We start from the raw sequence: 24058 nt of genomic DNA on the forward strand, positions 1-24058 counted from the left end.
CAATTGATTTTTTTATTATTTTAAAACACTGAATTATTTCCATATATTAACTTGGAATTATTTTCCAACCTCCAAGATTTTGTCTTTTCTGCCCGTCTCTTTCTCTGACATTCCCTTGATTTAACTTGAATTTTTTTGATAAGCTTTTTTATATAAAACATTTTGACTAAAGAAAACCAGACATGATTAAATTTCAAGAAAGAGAAAAAAAAAATCAAACAATCCGATCTATTCATAAAACATGACAGAAATCCATAAAGAAATAAAGGGGGAAAAGTCTACAATTTCAAGCCAACAAAATCCTGTGTATAATATGACTGTGAAAGATTTTCAACCTTAATAGAGAGTTGTCAACGAGCAAGATAATCCTCTTCCTACTAGAAATTCTTTGTTGAAACAAGCATTGTGGTTCTGATTTAGAAAACCCCATTGGTTGCTGAAGGACCAATGTTCAAGTCAGGAAGCATCGCCAAGTTTTTATGTAGTTTTACTACTGCACTAGGGAACATCACCGTCTTGTGCTGGCACAGCTCCTTCCTCAACCGCAGCTCCTCGATGCGGGTGAAGAAATGCTTCTCATTCCACATATTAACAAGTTGATCGACTGATGGAATCACCAGCTTCTCAACTTGTAGATCACGAAGAGCCTGAATATCAAGTATATCATCAGCAGCATTTCGATTGATTAGCATATTAGACTCGAGCAGTGATGTGATGAAATCGTTCAATTTATTTAAATATCTATGCTTACAGATTCAACACAATTTAACAGGATGCGAGCCATCCTTTGACGCCTTTATACCCCATGGGTTCCGATGAAGGGCATCTCAGCCAGCCTTTTTCCATGCACCTTGGAAACCAGCAGATAAATGGAATGGCGTGTTAAAAGCACGTGCACATGCTACTAGAATTAGACATATCTATATAGATTTCTTTGAATGAGAATGGAGAAAAACACCTTATTGATGCAACACAGATGATTTCGTCATTCTTTTCCAAGACAGCAGTGTAAAAGCCACTATAATTAGTACGGGTCAAATTGGACCTGAGAATGACAGAAATTATGTTGGTACTTGGTAGTCAGCAGTACTATATTGCCATGATTTAAGAACTTTTTTAAGGAGTTTCAGAAAAGGTTTCGAACTGATTACCCTCGATTGTAGATAATACTTTGGGTAATATTGGCTCTTGTATGGCTATCTATGGTTGACAAGAAACATTCGTTCATTACCAGCCACGCCAGAGCAATCTTGGAGTTGATTTCTACTTTGTTGTATTCATAGGAACTGAATGGCAGCTCCGTTCGTTGGAGTAGAGTCCATGAAAGGTCATCTTGGAGATTATTTTCACCTCCAAGCATACCCTGTAACCCTTCCTATATCTTTTGTAAACTTCAAGTCAGTTGTTTCTTTTTCCAATATCATCGCCTCAAAAAATGATGGTACAATTCCACCAAAAATCATGGTGGAAAATGGATAGCTTTTAAATTGAGGATAAATACCTTTCTGCAACTGCTTCCACAGAACAATGAGGCTGGAGAATTCATCAGGTCCAACTTTTCTCCTCCACACTTGCTATGATCTGTAAATTGGTTTCAAGTTATGAAGCAGAAATAGTTATAGATCAGTTGTATGACTTAACGTTTAACAATATTAAGTAATGCATGCACTGTTCTTCACATCGAGCACAATTCTTTAGAAGGCCATCCCCACTGGCACAGTATTTGCGGACACAATATGGACACAGCCAATCACCTTGAGAAATGGCCTGCAGCTCCAATTCCAAAAATATATATCACTGCAGGGATTTAAGTTTTTAGTGGCATTTTTTTTTCAATATTTAATGGCATTTATAAGTGTCACTAAAAAATTTATGGTGTTTGCAAAAAATGTCATCAAGAGTGTTGGTTATATATGTGTCAGGGAAAATAGCGACGGTTTTTATAAAACGCTGCTATTTTAATGCTGTTTGTATCTGGACTATGTTGTTAATTTAGTGACGTTTATATAAAAAAATACCGCTAATATGGTGACGTTTATATCATAAGACGTTGTTAAATTAGCGGCATTTAACTTGATAAATACTACTAAATTAATGATGTTTGTATCATAAAAATATCGCTAATTAGTGGTATTTTTATGATAGGAACGCCTCTAATTTAGTGACATTTTTTTGATAAGAACGTCACTATTTTTAGTGGTATTTTATGGTATAAATGCTACTAAATTTAGAATTTAGCGGCATTCTTGAACGCAAACGTCATGAAATTAAGAAATTTATTTTTTTTTTAATTTCTTTTAATATTTATTATTTTCATTAACAAAAAATGTTAAAAGAAATAAAAACGAACTAAAATTCAAAAATTGAAATTAATAAATTCTTAATTCACATTCAAATATGCATATAATTAACACAAAGTTTAATAATTAGTATAATAATATTCAAATTATTTTATTACATTAACCAAAAAATTTAAAATGTATGAAATTGATTACTGCATAGATTTGAAAGACTGCCATTTGATGAAAGAATTTTTTCACCTTAGTCACTAGCGTGTTCAAGAACCTACTGAATAATATCATACAAGTTTTAACACTTAATAATAAGCTATTTTTTATATTAAAAAAATAAATATTTACTAAATGTAATACATGAGTTGGTGGACCACCAAGATTAGTTTCTGAAAATTATTGTTGCACAAAATTCATAAAATGATCAATCGATCATGTAACTGCTGAAATTTTGCACACTTTTGGTCCATTCTAGCATGTTCTTCTTCAATTTTGGCACTTTCCTATTCTCTTTTTGCTTCCATTTGCTGGAAACGTTGTTGGATAGTTTTTAACTCTTCTCTCAATATGGAAATGTCTTGCGAAAACTAACTTGCTAAGAATGTAAATTGGTGAGAGCTACGTCCATAGTAGGTAGACGGTGTTGGACGTAATCCAAGGCTTCAGACCTGTTCATGCCTTTCTTTTCCAGCAACTTTTGTGAAAATCTAATTTTCTAATTCTTGCATATTGACGAGCCATCGGATGCTACTTCAATCTTAGCAACCATTTTCTCTTTTGCTTTCTTTTGTAAATTAATCAGACAAAACTATCAAGTTTAACGATTAATTCATAATATGTCAAAAAGAGTAAATATTTACTTTTTATTAAAATAGATGTTACAAATTACCATAATTTTTTATGTTTTGACATTCAAGTAAGATTCGTCTTTTTGTGTGTGTGTAAGCGAAAAGGTTTCATACGTCCAATTTTACCACCCATCTCAATCTCCTATATAAAAATATATTTTATTGTTAAATACATATCAACCGAAACTTATTCATGCATATCAAGCCTATCAATCAAGTTCAAAATTTTGAATAAGTTTAATATCATGTATTTAATCTATCTAAATTGTTAAAATAGAAATATAACCGTAAAATTATATTTTGGTCCTTTAATAACACAATAGTTTTAAATAGACTTAAACAATAAAAATATTTTAGCTTTTCACACATATCGATCATGGAAACCAAATTCAATTATTTGGACAAGTTTAATATCATGGATTAAAGCCATCCAAACTGTTAAAAGCTATCCAAAAGTTTAATTTGTATTTTTTCCTTCAAAAGGCAAAAATAGTCCCAAATAGACATTGTCATAACGTCTAGATCCGGGGACCTATCGCTAGACATTGACTTAAGGAGTCCCCACCAATCTTTTTTATCTAGGTGCGATTGGTCACCTAAGAAATCTATCCTTTCAGGGAATACCTGAGTTTAAGGGTCCCTAAAAGAATAAGTTTGGGTTTACTAAGCAGAACAGGATTCGGAAGTTCGATTATGTGTGAGGAAGGTTATAGCACCCTCACAATGCCCATCAAAAAATGCTACCAGTTTAATTTTATTGTTATCTAGTAAGCCTTAAAAATTTATCAAGTAATTAGTTATTAGAAATTATTCTCAATTGACTCTAATACTTTTAGCAGAAAATTGAGAAAATTTCCTCACCTCAAGAGTATGCAAGGAAACTACTGTTTCACTTACGAGGCTCCATCGTCAGATTATTTAACAAATAAAAAAAATTCAAGAAAATAAAAAGGAAAAAATGATTACTTTTGTGCAGGAAAAATTGATACTTTCAACTTTTTCTCAAAATATTTTTGAAAAACTTTAATTTCGAGAAAAATTGATACTTTCAACTTTTTCTCAAAAAAACCTTTTTTGAAAATTTATTTGTGAGAAAAATTGATACTTTCAATTTTTCCTCAAAATATCTTTTTGAAACTTTAATTTCGAAGAAAATTGATACTTTTAACTTTTTCTCAAAAAAAAAAACCTTTTTTGAAAATTTATCTTTAACGAAAATTGATACTTTCAACTTTTCCTTAAAACCTTTTTTTGAAAATTTATTTTCAAGGAAAATTCATACTTTCAACTTTTCCCTAAAAATATTTTTTAGAAAGTTTATTTTCAAGGAAAATTGATACTTTCAACTTTTTCCCAAAAATATTTTTTTTGGATTTTATTTAAAGAAAATAAAATAATAAAACAAAATGAAAATGAAAATAAAAATAAAGAAAAGTAAAATAAAAATAAAAAATAAAATAAAGATAAAAACAAAAGAATATTAAACAAATCTAATCTACTAATAATAATAATAAATAAACAAATAAATAAATATATAAATATATAAATAATAATAATAAAATGAAAAAAAAAAACCTGGAATGGTTCGGCTAACGGCTCGGCTCGGTTTAAGAAAGAAAAACAGCTCGGAGAAGCGGCTCAGAGGTGTCGGCTCGACTAACGGCTCGAAAAAACGGATTGAAAGCGGGTCGACGCTCAGGTCGGGTCACTCGATTTCAAAACGCGCCCATTTTATTGGCACAGTAACGCCAAAACAACGTCGTTTTCAGTGGATATAAAAGGCTAATTCCTTCATTTTTTCAGCAGACTGAGCCTTCCCTCTCTCTCTCTTTCTTTCTCTTCTCTCTCTTCTCTCTAAAATACCCGAAGAACTCCGGTTGAATATTCACCAGATTCTAAAAATTTTGTCAGAATCTAGGTTTTTCGTCGGAAGTTCATCGAAAAAATGATCGATTTTTGAAAATGGTTGCCGAAAACTGAAAAGTTGGCCGAAAACTTTAAACTTGGTCGGAATAATCACCGAAAAATTTAACTTTCACCGAAAAATTCAATCGAAATCTAAAAATTTTCCAAAAATTTACAAAAAAAAATTCAAAAAAATTCTCCAAAAATTCCTACCGATTCCTAGAGCTGTTCTAAACGTACCAAAACCTTTTTAGCTTTTAAATCTTCTCTATATCTGCCTTTTCTCTCTGCCAGTAACTCTTTTTCTTTTTTTTTTGTCCTCTTTTCCTTTAATCTGTGGATCCTTTTATAGGGATTGATCAGAAGAGTTTCTGATCAATCCCAACTCTTCTTTGGATTAGGATTCAATCATTGAATCCAATATAGACTCTGATTAAATCCTAATTCATAGTGGGATTCCTCCAAAACCAATCCAATCTTCAACCGAAAAAAATTAAAAAAATAAAAAATTAAATAAAAAATATTAATATATAATTAAATGAAGATAATCAGATAAACCAAAAAATTAACAGATAAATTAACAATAATAATAGATAAATAATAATAAATATATAACTAGATAAATAAAAAATATATATATGAATATTAACAGAGAAGAAAGAAAAAAAATAAGGATATATATTAATAAATAGTAATAATAAATAAGTAATTAATAAATACATAAAAGATAAAGAAAAATATATATATATATAAAATATAAAATGCAAAAATAATAAAACAAAAAGTGGACCAACCCATTTGGACCAGGCCCAATTGATCCGGGCCTGGACCAAATTGGGTGTCTACAAACATAATCGACAACTTTTTCACACATATTAACTGTAGAAATCAAGTTCAATTATTTGAACAAATTTAATATCATGTATTAAAGCTATCCAAACTATTAAAATAGAATAATAATAATAATAATTTTGTATTTTTATCTATTAACGACACAAAAAGTCTTAAATAGACGTAAACAATAACTTTTTCATACATATCAACCGTGAAAATTAAGTTCAATACTTTGGATAAGTTTAATATCATATATTGAAACTATCAAAACTATTAAAACAAAACAATAACTGTTAATTTATATTTTTACCTTTTAACGGCACAAAAAGTTCATTCATTCGAATAAGTTTAAAATCATAAACTTACTATTTCTTTTTGCTTTCTTGTAAAACTTGTGATCCACTTGTGTGGCTATATTTCTGTTTTTGCTACCAATTCCAATTTGTTTTCTTTCTTGTCATAAAAAATAATTACGTACATGGTAGAAATACAAATATTACTAACTTAAAGCATAAAACACTTTTATTATTTAAAACTAATATACAAAGTTATAAATTAGTACCTCTCCTTTTCTTGAGAACTAAAATCTAACTAATTATTCATATTGCTACCTAATCACATTACAGGATAGATTTTTCGTTATGGCCTTTATAGTAGTATTTCGATCGAAATACTTATTCTTCAAATTATGCTTATAGTCTTTCCATTTCTTTTCCAATGGCTTAAGCACAAATGAAGTTAGTATTTCAAGTACAAATCTTAACTGTAATAATATAATAAGAAAAGTTTGAATCAATAAATCAAATGTAAAATAATTATATTTTTATATGTAATTAATTATTCTAATACTTTAATAAAGTTTAAAGCATCGGCCTTAACTTTTACTGAAACTTTATGTCATGTTTCATAATGAATAGGCAGTTTCATTCCATTACAGGTAAGCATGACTAGAAATCTAGCCAACAGTTGAGCCTCTTCACCAATTGGTTGCCTATTAAAGTTTGTAGATACTACAATATGCTCGTTAGAAGGTAGTGCAAACAATTCCTTCAAAATTATCCAACCTCTGGTCCTTCGTTGACTATTGTTATCAATTGTAAAAAAATAAAAAATCAATTTGTAAAATATCAATACTTTAATCATTATAATCAAATTCTAAATATGAGGTATATAATACCTGTATTCAAATTTAAAGTAGAATCATTTGAGGGGATACTATCTAAATCTAGACCTATTGTATTGCCAGATCCATTAGCAGTTGAAGGGTTAGAAGTGATTGAGTTAAAACTGATAGTATGTTCATTTCCCTCCAAAAGATTCAATCCATAGCCAATATAAACAGATGTCACAGATGATTCTGAACTAATATCTCTGATATGTATTCCTTTCAATCTACTCCTCCACATTGTAGCTTACCTACATCATAAAAGTGAATGTATAAAATATATTAGTTTATAACATATATAAAGACATTGAGAAGTTAAGAAATCATAACCAACGATATATAAAGAACACATCGATTTAATTAAATCAAAAGATAATGTATGATTTACAATATAATAAATATACAATAATGAATGCGACATTAATTACATATAAGCATTTATTACATTATGTCTTAAACACTCAAATTACAAAATATAGATTATCCATCATGGTTTATAAATGTCTTCATTAACATATTCGCGAACCTATTGAGCAAAGGTATTGAAGATATTTTCATCCAAGTTTTGTTCAGTAAAACGATAACATTTAGTTCCATATTCAACATCATCTTTGGTATCTAACCCCATATCAAATAAGTCTCTAGGTGTGTTTCAAAGAACAACAAACCAATCCAATTCTTTGGAATCTTTAGAATAAAAAATTTATTTGACTTGAGATGAAAAAATATAAAGTTCATCGATGAGCTGTTGTCTAATGTGAATTAATCGAGAAAAATTCACAAGAGTAAATCCAAACTGATCTTTTTTAATACTCTTCGTATTATTCACATTAGCCTAATCATACTGAAATAATATAACTTTTCACTTGTCATAATATTTCAACTCATTGATGTCATTAATCATGCCATAATAGTTATCATTTCCCTCTAAAGGGTTTGTGTCTCTAACACTAGCATAGCTAATAGTTGATGAAACAACAATAATCATTGAATTTTTTGTACTTCTAAATCTTTCAAGGGATATGTGTGAAATCTAAATCCATTGATGATGAAACCTTTATATCGTTTCACAATCTTGTTTGGACCTTGTGAAAGACACTTTACCTTTTCACTAACAAACTTTCTACTCCAAACCTATAAAGGTGGAATAAATATATATGTTATTAATGTTAGTTATACCGTAAGCATTCTATGTAGATTTCTCATAATAGAAAGTATGGCATTACTTACAATTGCTCTTAAATATTCATGAAAGTTTTCGACAAATAACTTATCAAGGTCTCGAGGGTTTGATTGTCGATAATGTGCATGAACTCTCCAATTATTTCTATACTCACTACAAAGCATCCTGATAAAGTATTAACAATAACAAAAAATACAATAAATTATGCTTAATGGAATGAATTATTTCCTTGCAAAAAAATTTACGCGTGAAACGATTCAATTGAGTCATGATGAAAAAGAACATATTGATGTACTTGTGCCTAAGATTTATTTTCTAACTCCACCATTTCAGCTTTGCCTATTGGTTGTCCAAAACTTTCAAAAAAATAATTGTAGGCAAAGTCAGTATGTTGCATACCAACATATCTCGATGGTCTATTAAATTTCATTTCAACATCTTCCAAATAATGAAAATAAAATGTCATACACTCTTCTGCTAAATATCTTTCAGTAATAGAACCTTTCAGATAACGTTTGTTGCAATAATAAGACTTTAACCTCCCCAAAAACCTATGGCATAAAACATTTGTCATATATCTTTTTAACTAGAGTGGCATGATCAACAATAACAACCTAATCAAGCTATTAACAAATAATACCTTTCGATAAGATATATCCATCGATAATAAATCGATCCACTGACTTTTGCTTCATATAAAAAGTGGATAACCAAAGGCGTCATAATAGTGAAAAAGTTTGGAAAGAAAATCTTGTCTAAATGGCATAAAGTATTCGTGGCTCAATTTTCAAGTTTGATAAGCTCTTCCACATTCAAACATTTCCCACATAGAGCTTTAAATATGTTACTCAATTCAATTACCATAGAAGTGACTTGCTTTGAAATTGCTGAATGTAAATAATAAGAAGTAAGTCTTGCATCAAAATGTGATAATCATGTGACTTCAATGAAGAAAATTTTTGCCCTTTTAGATTTACACATCTCAATATATTTGACACATAACTATCTGAAACTTTGATATTTTTTAAAACCTTGCAAAACACATTTTTTTCAGCTTTAGAAATCCAAAAACAGGTAGGAGCCAATCGATATTTACCATTAGAAAGTAACTTCGGATAAAGGTCAGGGTAAATTCCCATATCAAGAAGGTCAACCTAACTCTTTAAGTCATCCTTTGATCTTCTATTCATATTGAGAATTGTCTCAATAAAATTTTCACAAAGATTCTTCTCTATGTGCACAAATTAAGGTTATGACGTAATAAATTATATTTCCAACAAGGTAACTCAAAAAAATATTTTTTTTTCACAACTCAGACTCATTGGGCTCATTTTTTTCATCACCCTCCTCATTACTTTGAACATCAAGATCACTAACTTGAGTATCAGTATCACCAACTTACGTAATATGAGGCCAAACACTTTCAAAGATGTCCCTCACTCTTTTTTTTGATTGAGTCATTTTTTCATAAGTGAAATTGATATCTTTTAACTTTGACAAAATATTAAACCCACTAATTGGTAAATGTGATTTTCTTAACTCTTCAGTTTCATCAAAGAGATGTTTTTAAAATCTAAATCGATGATTATCACCTAACTATTGATGATGTGCCATTAGGTAACCACTTCGAACATGTTTGTGTGACACAATATGGATAAGCATAATGACCTATTGTACTCTAACAAAATAAATTCACATAAGCAAGAAAATTATTGATAGTTCATAATAAAGTAGCACACATATTGAAGTTCTCTTTTTTTGATGCATCATAAGTCTCAACTCTTTCCCATAATTATTTTAACTCTTTAATAAGAGATTGTAAGTGATGTCTATATCATTACCTGAACCTTTTTTCCTTATGAATTATCATAGACAAGATAAATGACTATTGTTTCAAGACAATCCATGGTACTAAATTGTACGAAATCAATACAATTGGCCAAGTACTATAAGAATTACACATCATTTTGAATGGGTGAAATCCATCAAATGCTAGTCCAAGCATAATATTTCAATGATCGGATGCAAAGTCTAAAAACTTAGAATAAAATGATTTTCATACTAAAAAATTACAGGATGCCTCAATGATCCATTATCCATCCACTTCTCATGATGCCACCTCATTGAATCTACAATTTTGAAAGACATGAAAAGTTGTTAAAGTCTTGGTATTAATGAAAAATAGCATAAAACCCTAATAGGCTTCTTTTTTGTATAAACCTCATCACCATCCTCATTCAACCTTTCATCAAGGTTTTTGTCCACCCAACGAGAAATACCACACAAATGATAAGTTTTTGATTTTTTCTATCATCTCAATACAACATGCAATCATTGGGACAACTATGAATTTTCTTATATCCGAGACCCAAATCTTTGATCATCTTCTTTAATTCTTTACAAGATTCAAGGATTTTTGTAAAATGAAATATTTCTTTCATAAACTCTTATAATAAAGTCAGAGAGTTTTTCGTCCATTCACATAAGCATTTCAAGTGCAAAAGATGAACACAAACAGATAACTTTGAATGCTTCGATCATTCATAAAGTTCTTCATTCATATCCTCAAGCAACCTATAAAACTTTGATGCTTCTTCTCTAGGTTATTGGTCACCTAAACCTTTCTCATGTTCACAAAATTCATTCATTTCAATATTACATTGATTAAATCCATCATTTTGGGGAGACGGATTACGAAAATATTAGTTATGAATGTTAAAAGCATCTCGTAACATGCCTTCAATGTCATTTGCTATAAAAGGATCATGTTAGTGTTGAAAAGCCCTTGAAGTTAAAAGAACTCTAGTGAAAGACTTTGACGATACAAACTTTCAATGAAAATACCAATTAACATATCCTGAGACAAATCCAATATAAATTAAATGTTCAAAAATAACTTCATGCATTTACCAATCAATATTAGCACACTTCACATATTCACTTGTATTCTTAAATGCAAAATTAAAAAAAAAATTTCACTCCAACTCTATACTCTTGACTTAATTTTGACTTTTTCATCCAACTCTTTTTTATTTAGTACTTGCTACATTATCATACCAAATTTATATAAATAATTTATATGAAAATAAACATGTAAAATACTTAAGTTTACTATGTTTTAAACAAAAAATAATAAAAAAAACTAGTACTTACAGAAGACCAGAACTCCTTGTTGTGAAGTATTGTCTCAGCTACCTAATATAAATCATTTAAAACTCTAATGCTAACCCAAACATTACCCTAGAGTATTTGTAGTTAGGGTTGAAATAAAGTAAAACTAGTTCAGAGGAAATCCAAAAAAAAAAAAAAGAAAATGAAAGGGAAAGGAAAGTGGATGATGGGTTTCAAATGGGTATCTGAGGAAAGTGGGTTTTGGAGAAAAATTTTAAACCAAAAAGAATATCGTAAATTGCAAAAGTTGAAGTAAAAACTAAAGTAAATAACTAAGGAATAGTTAAAATAGGGTTTTAAAAGACAAAGCTTGAATACTAAAAGCTAAAGAAAAAGGAAAGTAAATTGTAATTAGTCTAAAAAGAGAAATAATAGATTAATAAAGATGAAGCTTAAAGTTGGAGATTAGATGCGCTAAGTTTATGGATAATTTTATTGGAGTTTGTAAGACATAAGCGCATACATCTAACAAATAGAGGTGTTTTTAACAAACAAATACCTTCAGTAATTCTCGTAATTTTTTTAGATTATTAAAGGCGTTTTTTAGTAAAAACGCCTTCAATAATCCCATCTTCAAAATTGTTAGAGGTATTTTTTTATAGAACACCTTCAATAATCTCACCTTCAAAATTATTGAAGACGTTTTTGGCATAAAATGCTTCTAATAAATAAGGTATTGAAAAAATAGACCGAATTATTGAAGGTATTTTCTAAAAAAAATGCCATCAATAAATTCATTTTAAAAATTTTTTGAGATTATTAAAGGCGTCTTTTAGTAAAAAATACTTTCAATAATCCATAGTAAAATTTTAAGAGAATTATTGAAGGTGTTTTTTACTACAAACACCTTCACTAATTCTCTCAAAATTTTGAAGAAATTTATTGTAGGCATTTTTTGCATAATATGCCTTCAACAATTCCCTCTTATTTTTATTAGGAGAATATCAATGAAAGTGATTTTCTACAAAAAATGTCTTTAATAATCAACTCAACTTTTTTAAAGAAATTTGTTGAAGGTATCTTTTCCATAATATGCCTTCAATAATCCCTTTAAATTTTAACGATGAGATTTTTTTAAAACACCTTTAATAATTTTATCTTCAAAATTTTAAAAAAAAATTATTGGAGGTATTTTTTTATAAACACCTTTAATAATCCTCGTACTGTTTTTGGGCAAGATTATTTAATATATTTTTGGCATAAAATGCCTCTAATAAACAAGATATTGAAAAAATGAGCCGGATTATTGAAAGCGTTTTCTAAAAAAAAAACGCCTTTAATAAATTTCTTTTAAAAATTTTTTGGGATTATTAAAGGTGTCTTTTAGTAAAAAAACACCTTCAATAATCTCGTAATAAAATTTTAAGGGGATTATTGAAGGTGTTTTTGACCACAAACACCTTTACTAATTCTCTTAAATTTTTTGAAAAAAATTATTGAAGGTATTTTTTGCATAATACACATTCAATAATCCTTTTCATTTTTATCAAGGGAATATCAGTGAAGGTGATTTTCTATTAAAACGCCTTCAATAATTCACTCCAATTTTTTAGAAAAATTTATTGAAGGTGTTTTTTGCATAATACGCCTTCAATAATCCCTTTAAATTTTAACGAGGAGATTTTTGAATGTATTTTTGACTAACAATGTCTTTAATAATCTCTTCTTCAAAATTATTAAAAGAAATTATTGGAGGTAATTTTTTTATAAAATGCATTCAATAATCCTCATGATATTTTTGTGTAGAATTATTGAAGAAGTTTTCTAAAAAAGACGCCTTCAATAATTTTCTTTTAAAAATTTTTGGGATTATTAAAGAAGTCTTTAATTAAAAATGCCTTCAATAAGCTCGTAGTCAAATTTTAAGAAAATTATTAAATGTGTTTTTGTCAGAAAAATGCCTTCATTTACAATTTTTATATTCATTCCCCTGTCTTGAACTTTAGAATCACAAATTGCTAGTATAAAGATTGATTAAAAGCTGTATTAATCAGCCAAACCAAATCCCATAAACACTTTTAGTTTGAATTTTGGTTTCTTTATTTATATTGTCACCACCGACTTTTAACAACTCAATTTCTCTCACCTCTCTGTTTACTGGTATGTTATTATTTTTTTGTTTATTATATTATTTATATTCTTCAAAAAAGGTATTTTTTTCGATTTCTTACTATTTACATTTGCATATATATTTTTATTCATTTCACTATAACCTTAGTCGTCCAAGCATCTTTTATTGCATGTATGGTGTTTCTGTGTAGTTTGGTTTAAATATTGTGGTTTACTAAATGGTATTATATGATATTGGTATGTTGAATGGTGTTTCTGAATGGTTTTCTAAATGGTTTGCTGAATGGTGTTTCTGTACATAGTATGATACTGGTTGTATTTTATTACGCACAGTGTTAAATTTAGACAGTCAGTTTGGTGTATTTGGTATAATTATGATCAAAATTATAGGTATTATAGACTCCGAACAACATACTTCTCCTTTTACTGAACATACACAAAACACACCTGTAGGCCAAAAAAGAAAATGAATGGGATAAAATAAATAAATAAAAGTAAATGATACAAAAATTCACGTACACTTCAATCAAAGTAGAAAGCCTGTGTCTAATGGAGTTGCCAAGTTGGCTACTCTTATTGGTGTTGTAATCCATAGTAGCATTTTAATTACGTACACCAATTGGTGACAAGTTCCTGATGATCTAAAGAATGGTATATGGCAGTCGGTTGTGGTATATTTATTCAACTATTTCATAAAATTTATTAAATGATCATTTAATTAAAATTCAATGTGTTCATACTAATTGTGTTAAATTATTTAAGAATGGTTTGATATCCTAATTGATTGTAAAAAGCTTGTGTTGCAATTAGCTGAGAAAGCATTCAAAGACTTTAAAAGCAGATTGACAACCTAATATATTTTATTACTCGCTAATCAAGGTGATGTATTGGCTGTTCCACTTACGTCATATGTAGATGTTATAAGTGTTGAAGATTGAAGAAATTTTGTTCGAGATCGATTATCAGAAGATTTCTCAGTATGCAAATCCATTGCCAAAAAAATTGTTTATAAAATTTTATATGTGATTTACGTAATTTTTTTCACTTGTAAAAAATCAAAGAAAACCAAAAAAACATTCAGGCCAAACAAATATATCACCATCGAACAGCGAGAAAGAGATATGCAAATGTCAAGTATGACCTTGTAAGTATTCATACACTTATTTTATACTCATAGATGAATATTTATGAACATTCATTTCATAGATTTTGATTCTTATATTACAATAATTTACTAAGAATCAACGAGCTTTGGCATCGAAGTTTTCAGATGTGAAGTCTAGAAACAATGATATTTACGAAAGGATGGATCATTTGTAAATGAAGCAACCGAAGAATTGACTAAAAAGATTGTATGTATAACTGATCATTAAATCACGTATGATTGGCATTGTGGTTATATGTATGACTATATACTAACTTGTATAGATTTGTTGTTATAACCTATCTTATTATTGTCTTTTAGGATAATTATGCTGCCAAAGTTAAATTTGATAAACTGACAATCCAGTATGGTGAAGATTCATTGTCTTTAGCATTAAAAGCTAAAGAGAGGCCTGGTCGAGTTTGTGGGATTGATAAATTTGTGTTGCTATCAAAGCTTTTTAGTAATCAACCTAAACTTCTCAAATGACAAATACACAATATGAAGTAATCATTTAGCAATAACAGCAATGACTTGATGACTAAAAGTAATGCCTCAATGAGCAACAGTAAAGACTCGCTGCTTTGGAGGCCATGCTGCCAATAATGCGGCATAGCATGCTTGTAGGCCAGTCGAATAGCATCATGCACCTAGGTTAAGCTTTTGTTGCAAGTCAGGCAGGGAACCCATCTTTCTCTACTAGCCATGAAATATGATTTTATTTATAAGTTTAATATTAATTTGTTTATTATATTTATTGATTTGGTTTTAATATTTATATTTCATTATATATTATAGTAAGATTTTGGGACTTAGAGTATGACCTTGCTCAGACTGCCATGGATTAGTTATCTAATTATTTACTCGATTATTTATCTAAAGAAAACTACTTAACCATTGAGTCTGAAGAAGGGTTATTTGATAAACCATCATTTTCTTACATTGGTGGAGATAAGATTAAAGAATTTTGTGAACTGGATGAAATATCAGCTGTTGATATTGTTGCTTATATGAGGTTAGCTTATAAAAACAAATATGCAAACTCAATATGTATTAATCTATATTATGGTGTGTTATTAACTAGTATTGTTGATTGTTATCGTGCAGTTTTCTATAAAGAGAGATTAAAGCGACACAAACGACCCACAGATTTAGATTCGTTGACCCTAACTTCATTAGTGAGCAGAGTGGCACAGTCACTTTTTATACTAATCATGTGATTGAATGCATGAAAAAATGGGCTAATTATTGTTTACTTCCGTATAATGTGCAGTAAGTTATATTCATACAAACAATTTTCTAACCTTACCTTAATCTGATATGATGCCTAATCTGAATATATCATTCTTATTATTTTACAATTGTTATTGGCAGCTTATTGTGATTGATACCAATTCCTTAACACCATACTTATTTAATTCAACTCAACCAATAGCGATGCCTAACCCCAAAATTAAAATTTTTATAAAGAGGTATTACATGTTATTGTATTATATATCTTCTGTTTCTTCATAAGTAATTTATTTTTATATTAAGTGATTTTTTTCTTTTCAATATATGGTAATATCTGTATTTGATAAGAAGGCAAAGATAAAATTGGTGCATTACCGATAAATGTAAAATTTATTCTTTTATACTAAGTTTGTGTAGATAAATGTTTCCTAAACCCACTAAATTTAATTTTTAGGTACCTCGTCAACTCGGATATACTAAATGTGGATATTATGTCCTTCATTTTATGTAAGAGATAGTTTTATATGATTTTATGACCACACCATTCAAGGTCAGTATAAATTTCATAAAGTTATTATATCTTAAAAAAAAAAATCTAAATTATGTTCTTGTTTATTAACATTTACTTCAAAATTTTTTTTTAATGGGAGAGTAAAGAAAGCTTCACGGTAGAAGAACTTGATGAAATCCGTAAATAGTGGTGTGAGTATGTGTTATCATTTATTGATAAACCTTGAGGTTGAACATTGTTGGTTAAATGTAAATATATGAGGATCATTTGTTATAATGTTTTTAGCATGCCATGTTGAAAGGATAATTTAAGTTTGTAGATTGGGGTATTGGTTTAATATTATTGGTATATATTTATTTTATATGAATACACATATATTGAGTACGATTATTTGATAAAAGTATATTTATATGGCAACGTTATCAATTTTAAATTCAGATGTGTGGTCAATTTATTGAAATGCAATAATGTTTATAATGTAAATTCTAAAACCGTAGTATCACATATATAAACTAAATGTTTTTTGGCATAAACCTACAACTGACTTCACATATATAATTAAACTTGAAATTTTTTAATGGGAATACTAAAGGCATTTTTAGCCAGAAAACACATTGAATAATCCTTAACAAAATGTTATTTAAGACATTTTTTTTACCAAAATCGCCTTCAATAATCTCTCATAAAAATTTATTGAGTGAATTATTGAAGGCATTTTAGGCCAAAAACGCCTTCAAGAATCCATTCTAACTTTTTTGTATGGATTATTGAAGGCATTTTTAACCAAAACTGCCTTCAATAATCCCTCATAAAAATTTATTGATTGGATTATTGAAGGCACTTTCGGCCAACAACGTCTTCAAGAATCCGTTCCAAATTTTTTCTATGAATTATTGAAGGCATTTTTCTATGGAAAATGCCTTCAATATTCTTTCTTCAAAATTTTTTAAATAGATTAGTGAAGGTGTTTTTGCCTAGAAAATACATTGAACAATACCTTACAAATAATTCATTCAAAAACCCAAAAAACATTAAAAGGAAGGATCGAACCTGTGACCTTATGGTTAACAATCGTATGATCTTTAAGATTTGATAAGATATTTATTGAAGGCATTTTTGATCAAAAACACCTTCAATAATCCTTTCCAATTTTTTAGTAGAATTATTAAAGGCGTTTATTGCAGAAAACACATTCAATAATCGCCTACATATTTTTCTAAAGAGATTATTCAAGGCGTTTTTTGCTAAAAACGCATTCAGTAATCCCTTATCTATTTTTATAACAAGATTATTCAAGGCATTGTATACCAAAAACGCTTTCAGTAATCCCCTATCCATTTTTATAACGAAATTATTTAAGGTATTTTTTTTACCAAAAACGCCTTCAGTAATCACACCAAATTTTTAGAGAGGATTATTCAAGGCATTTTAGTCGATAAACGTTGTTAATTGTTTGTCTTAGGTGACGTTTATAAGTAAAAATGTCACTATTTGAATATTTAGTGCCGTTTTGATAATAAACACCTTAAGTTTTATAAAAATACAAAAGCTAACGACATTTGTAAGTGAAACGTCGTTTCAAAACTACCATTAATCTTCCATTTTCTTGTCGTGTATATATGTTTTTTGATCCTATGTTTATAGATTTTGAAACAAGGATAAGTACTTGAATTTTGTTATCTTCATTGATCATATTTAGTAAGAAAAGGGCAACAAAACCAAGTTTTGTTTTTCTTTTACATAAATTTTCACGTCTTATTTCCAAAAAGAAACTTACCAAATCCATTTAATTAATTAAACTTATGTAAAAGAATATTATTTCATGTCATCATATTTTTTTGTGCAATTATGACATTAGTTTTTGACTTGGTAGTATTAAATCCATACAGATAGGCTAAAGACAAAACACCCATAAAACTCAGACTTTTTACAAGGATGCTAGAATTAATACATATATATATATGTATATGTGTATATGAGAATGATCAATTTATATTAGTGTAAAATTAAAAAATTTATATTTCTTTAATCATTGATTTTAGATGAAAGAGATAAGTAAAAATAATAATAATAATCTTATCTTGTAAATCTATTAAAATTAATGGTTAGAAAAAAGTGAAACTTTTTTATGTAAGATGATCCCTCCCCTAAATATATATATATATATATATATATATAAGTAGAGATTCACTTGCACTAGTGTAATTCTTATACTTTTTCTAGATTTTGGATTAAAATTATTAAATTTAAAAATATATTTTTGATTCAAATGAGTTATAGATTTAATTTTGATCCAAGAATCTAAAAAAGTGTATGAATTACATTAATGTAAGAGGAGGGATCCTTACATTAATGTAAAAGTTACACATTTTTTTAATCTTTAGATTAAAATGATTAAGTATTATGAATTTAATTTTAAAAAGTAAAAAAAAAATGTAACCCTTACACTAATTCAAATAAATTCTTACTCGTGTATATATATATATATATATATATATATAATTTTGATCTAAAAGTAAAAAAGAAAGTGTAACTCTTACACTAACACAAATAAATTCTTACTCATATATATATATATATATATATATATATAAAGAGAGAGAGAGAGAGAGAGAGAGAGAGAGAGAGAGAGAGAGAGAGAGAGAGAGAGAGAGAGAAGTTTTATTAGAGAGAGAACCAATGAAAAACAGTCCATGCTCAAAATTAATGTAAAGAAGTTCAATATTAGAAATAGCAAAACATACAAAAAAAACAAAAAGAATATGGAACATAATAAGTATTAAGTAATTAATAACTGTCCTAAAAGTATAATCAAATAAATATAAGCACTTTTTTTCCTCTCTTTTTTTTGGCTTGGAAGACCAACCATTACTTAGATCTATTCATTTTGCTAATGCACATTTAAAAACTTTACTCATAAAGACCATAAACCCGTCAACATGGTGAGTTAAACATAAGTAATAATAAATTTTATTTTAATTGCAAAAGCAAAAAGGCTAAGTATACCTTTTTTATTTTTGAAATGAATCCATGCAATTTAGATTTTGTTATGCACTTGATTCTCTTTCAATGTTGGTGATTGTTGATTAAGATAAATGATCTGCAACTTATTCAAACACCTTGATATACAATTAAAATTCATCAAACACAAAAATAATTCAAAATGAATGTCAATTAAATTTGACAAAAATGATAAAATTGTATACATTCAAATATTCCGAAAGTGTTTTACCTTAATGAAAAAAAATAATTTAGGATTTAGAAAAATTATCACTTGTAAGCCAAAATTGTGTAGCTGCTCGATTAATGAAAGACAACATGAGGCAATAATATTACACTGCATGCAATTATATATTGCAAAGTATTTCACTTAGTGAAATGACCGGAAAACTTCAAAAGTCTTTTTTCTTAGTGTTTCTCTCAAAATGATTCACCAGTTTTATAAAAAATATTGCCATTTACAGATAAGTATAAACTACTAAGACAAAAACCAAAATAAGAAATGTTAGCTATAATAGGTATACATTTAACATTTTCTTGTAATTTAGAGTACAGTTTTGAAAATTTTTACTAGTATAGAAGTGAATTAAAATTTTTTTGGCCTTTCTTCTAAATTATATGTGAACTAATATATTTTTAATATATTTATATTTTAAAAATGTTATCAACCAGTTGGAATCAATTTTGTTTTCCATATATAGAATTATAAAAATAAACTTGTTGCTATATATAATATATTTTCTATGTATGGACAAGTTAAATTTTTACAATAGAATTTTCATTGTAGCATGTATAATTGGTGTTAGTTGAAAACCATTTTATGATTTATTTTTGACACTTAAACCTTTTGAAAAATGCTTTTATTTAAAGACCTGTTTTGAATTTGAAAATTTTTATCTATTATTTTTTATATAGTACATTTTTAATTCATTGTTATTAGAAAAATGTCAAAAGTTTTAGGGTTAAAAATAAAAATTATATGACATAAAACTTGGTTTGCCTTGCTTGATTTGTTTGAAATATTAATCAATCAACTCAATCCTAAGTAAAAAAAAATCCATCACATGAACATGAAATGATTTGGTCTAAACCTGAAATTGATTATCATTTGCTTGCGAAGTAAAATGAAGCATAAATTAATTATCATAATTTCAAAAATTCACTTAACTCACCTAATTTAATAATTTAAATTGATTTAAAAAATCAACAACCCAAATTCAATCAAATTAGATAACAAATACATTGCATCAAACCTAAAAATCCTAGAATTAACCTAGAATGCCTTAAATTTGAAACAATCCAACATGAACCTAACTCAGCATGCTTCACATATTTAAAAAAAGTTTAATTTATGAGTTTATATTTGATGCATTGTTAGTATTTATATCAGTGAATTAAATGGTGCTACATCATTAATATTTTTTTTTTAAATTCAAGTTTTATGTATATATCTTAATGAGGTAACACCATTTGATTTACTGATAGTGTATAAAATCTATACATTGAAAGTATATCAAGTATAAACTTTTGTGATAGGTTGCACTGCAGTAAGACAGCAGTAGGAGGAAATTACTTTAACTTAGATCTACTGCACACCAATCCAAAAGACAGGAAAATGGTGTTGAAGTGTGGCATGTCCCTAACAATGGCTATTTTGTTGCAATGTTATGGAATGAGATAAGATTAAATCTAGCAATTTGTGATATGATACAATGATACAATGATACAATGATACAATATGAAAATGATATGAAAAAAATCATGTATGTGTTTTAAGAAAAATGTATTTTATATTTATTCATGTCAACATGAATTTCGACATAACATAATTCATGTTTTATACATGTTAATACATTTAAACATATGTAAAACATGAAAAACATGTTTAGATAAAATATATTACACGGATACATGTTTAACACAGGATACAACACAAAAAAACACATTTAATTTAATCTTATCATATAAGTACATGTTTAACACGTTTTATATTTATTTTAATTTAATATAAACATATAAAGATTATTTTAATTTTTAATATTTTAATTATGATATTTAATTAGCTTTTCAATACCATATAAAGATTATTTTAAACATTTAATTATGATATTCATTTAATAATTATTATAAAATTATTTTTATATTAATAATATAAATATAATATAAATATTAATACTAGTCCTATATATCATTATTTTATTCTTTAATATGTAGTAATTCATCATTTTGAATTTAATACTAAAAACTAATATAGAAATGTAATATATATTAAAATTTAAATATATATTAAATACATATTAAACGGGTATCAAATTTTTTTTATTCTTTTTAATATGCAAGTAATATGCCAAGTTTATTAAATTGTAAATGATGAGTAGTTTATAGTCATTTATTATTTTAGTCATATTTTGTATATATTCATGTTATTTATGTTTATTTGTATAGATCTGTGTTAGTCGTATCTATTCATATATATCCGTATTATTTATGTTTATTTTTATTATTTTTAAATGGATTAATTATACACGTGTTAATCGTATTGTGTTATATATAATATTTATAATAAATGTATCATGTTTGTGTTTAAAATTTAAATATATTTTATAATTTATGTCGTGTTTATATTTTAATAATTTATATTATTACATGTATTAAATACGATATGAAATACGACACAAAAATATGAATTGTCATATCTATGTGAAGTGGTTTGATTTTTTTGTGATTATCGAGTACATTTCTTATTTCATGTTTAGATTATAATAATAATAATTCTTTTTAAAACATGGTTTTTGCTTTTTTTTCTTGTTTTATGGGTTGTGGTGTGGCCTGGTATGGGTGTTTGATGGATGTTAAGCTAGCTAATGGTGTTGACGCGACGGTGCGATTAGGGCTGTGGGGCTTGTCTCATCGACCACATTACTATTGTTTGAAATTCCTTCCTCCCACCGTACCCATCCTTTGATTTATGTCCCTAATTTTTTTTTCCCTTGAATTATAGTGATAGGATGAAACTATCCTTGCACTCTAATTCTAAACCCTAAACAATCATGATTCTAACTCTAAATCATAATAAATAAATAAATTTTATTATATAATAAACTAATAAATAAAAATTGTTATTATATAACTACTACAAGTTTATTTAAAAATAGATAATTACATAAATAATAAAAAATATTTGATATATTCATATCTTTTTTATTTACTTTAAAATTATTTATTAATAAAACTATTAATGACATAAAAACAATTTAATATTTGTAATTATTTATTAATTTCATAAATAGCAGATAAATTAAATTTTTTATTATAAATAATTTTTAAATTTAATATATTTAATGTTTATTTTTCTTTTATTATATTTTATCTCATTGCACATCACTACTATAATTCTATCCAAACACTTTATTGATAATTTTAATTTCATTATTACAGTAATTAATTTCAACTCAATTGTTCTTTTTAATCTCGTAGGAACCAATCTCACTTAGAGTCCATTTGAATAGGTGGTGAGATTGACAATCTAAAATTGAAAATAATAGTAGAGATAAATGAGTATTTTCCTACACAAAAGTTATTTAAAATCTTTATTTTTTAATAGGAGCAGTTTTAAACTTATTTCCCTTAATAAGATATTCTAAATTGAATAAAAACCATCTCAGCATTTCATTCATCTTCTGCTTCTTTCTTTATTTCAATACTTCGGAAAACCAAATATTTTGACCAAGAAATTGCTTTTTTGTATTCTTCAAAAAAGCTTTCTCTCCCTAAATCTGCTTAAACCAATAAAATTTCTTCATGGATTAGAATTAAAACTCAAAGAAAATCATCATATCAATCCAATGTAGAACCTAAAAAGAAAAAGCACTAACTAGATTTTTTGGCAAAAAATGTTTCATTTAAATGTGAGCCAAAATTTGAAGTTTAGAACTTGAAAATTCATCATTTTCTTTCCTTTCTTTTTTTTCTTATGGATAAAAGCAACCTTATTCAATCAACGTCATTATCGTATGATCATCTTAGATATCAAAATCGAAAGTCACAACATGGGAAGCAAGTCAGCATACAAGGCTTTTCGAATCCCATAAAAAAAAATAAAAAAAAGCGCCAATCGCTGGAAATTGTATGGTCTATTGAAAGACCTATCCTTCCGTTTGAAACTCTCGGAAGACTTCTAATGACTAGTCCTTATGGACTTCTAGCTAACTAAAACAATAAACATTACCTTCCCCTGTGCGCAACCTCTTGAATCAAGGACATTGTGCCTGCCAAAGAAAGACTTAACTGCAGATTCTGTTGAAGGGACGAAAAACAAGTGAAAGAAGGAATCCGCCAACCACTTCATTCCAGCTTTATAATTTCCCAATCGCTCTAAGGGGACATTAGCATTAAGAATATAGAAGGAAATTGAGTTTTTCATTGTCAGGAACACAAAAAGAAGAAAAAAGAAAAGTTTATTTTTAGCTACAAAACTGTCTGTAAGTTGTCCGTACTTGGAAGCTAGCCTCAAGAATCCTAGTTGCTCAATTAGCTCTACATACTGAATAGATTGCTAAGCCACCTATAAAAATTAGAGTTAGCATCTTTTTTATCGATATATCTTCATGAGTTCAAAATAATTATATGAAATTCTTTAAGGAAAAAAACTAAAAATAGAAATCCAGATACTAGTTACAGAATGTGTTGAACAAAGATTACAT

General features: G+C 27.6%; 1 pseudogene; it reads right to left on the reverse strand.

The window, feature by feature from the left end:
• Positions 1 to 416: 416 nt before the first annotated feature.
• Positions 417 to 23778, reverse strand: LOC149515281 (increased DNA methylation 1-like; annotated as a pseudogene).
• Between the last annotated feature and the right edge of the window lie 280 nt (positions 23779 to 24058).

This window comes from Durio zibethinus, chromosome 13 (genome assembly GCF_047325235.1).
Source record: "Durio zibethinus cultivar Kanyao isolate XHJ-2024 chromosome 13, ASM4732523v1, whole genome shotgun sequence".
NCBI lineage: Eukaryota > Viridiplantae > Streptophyta > Magnoliopsida > Malvales > Malvaceae > Durio > Durio zibethinus.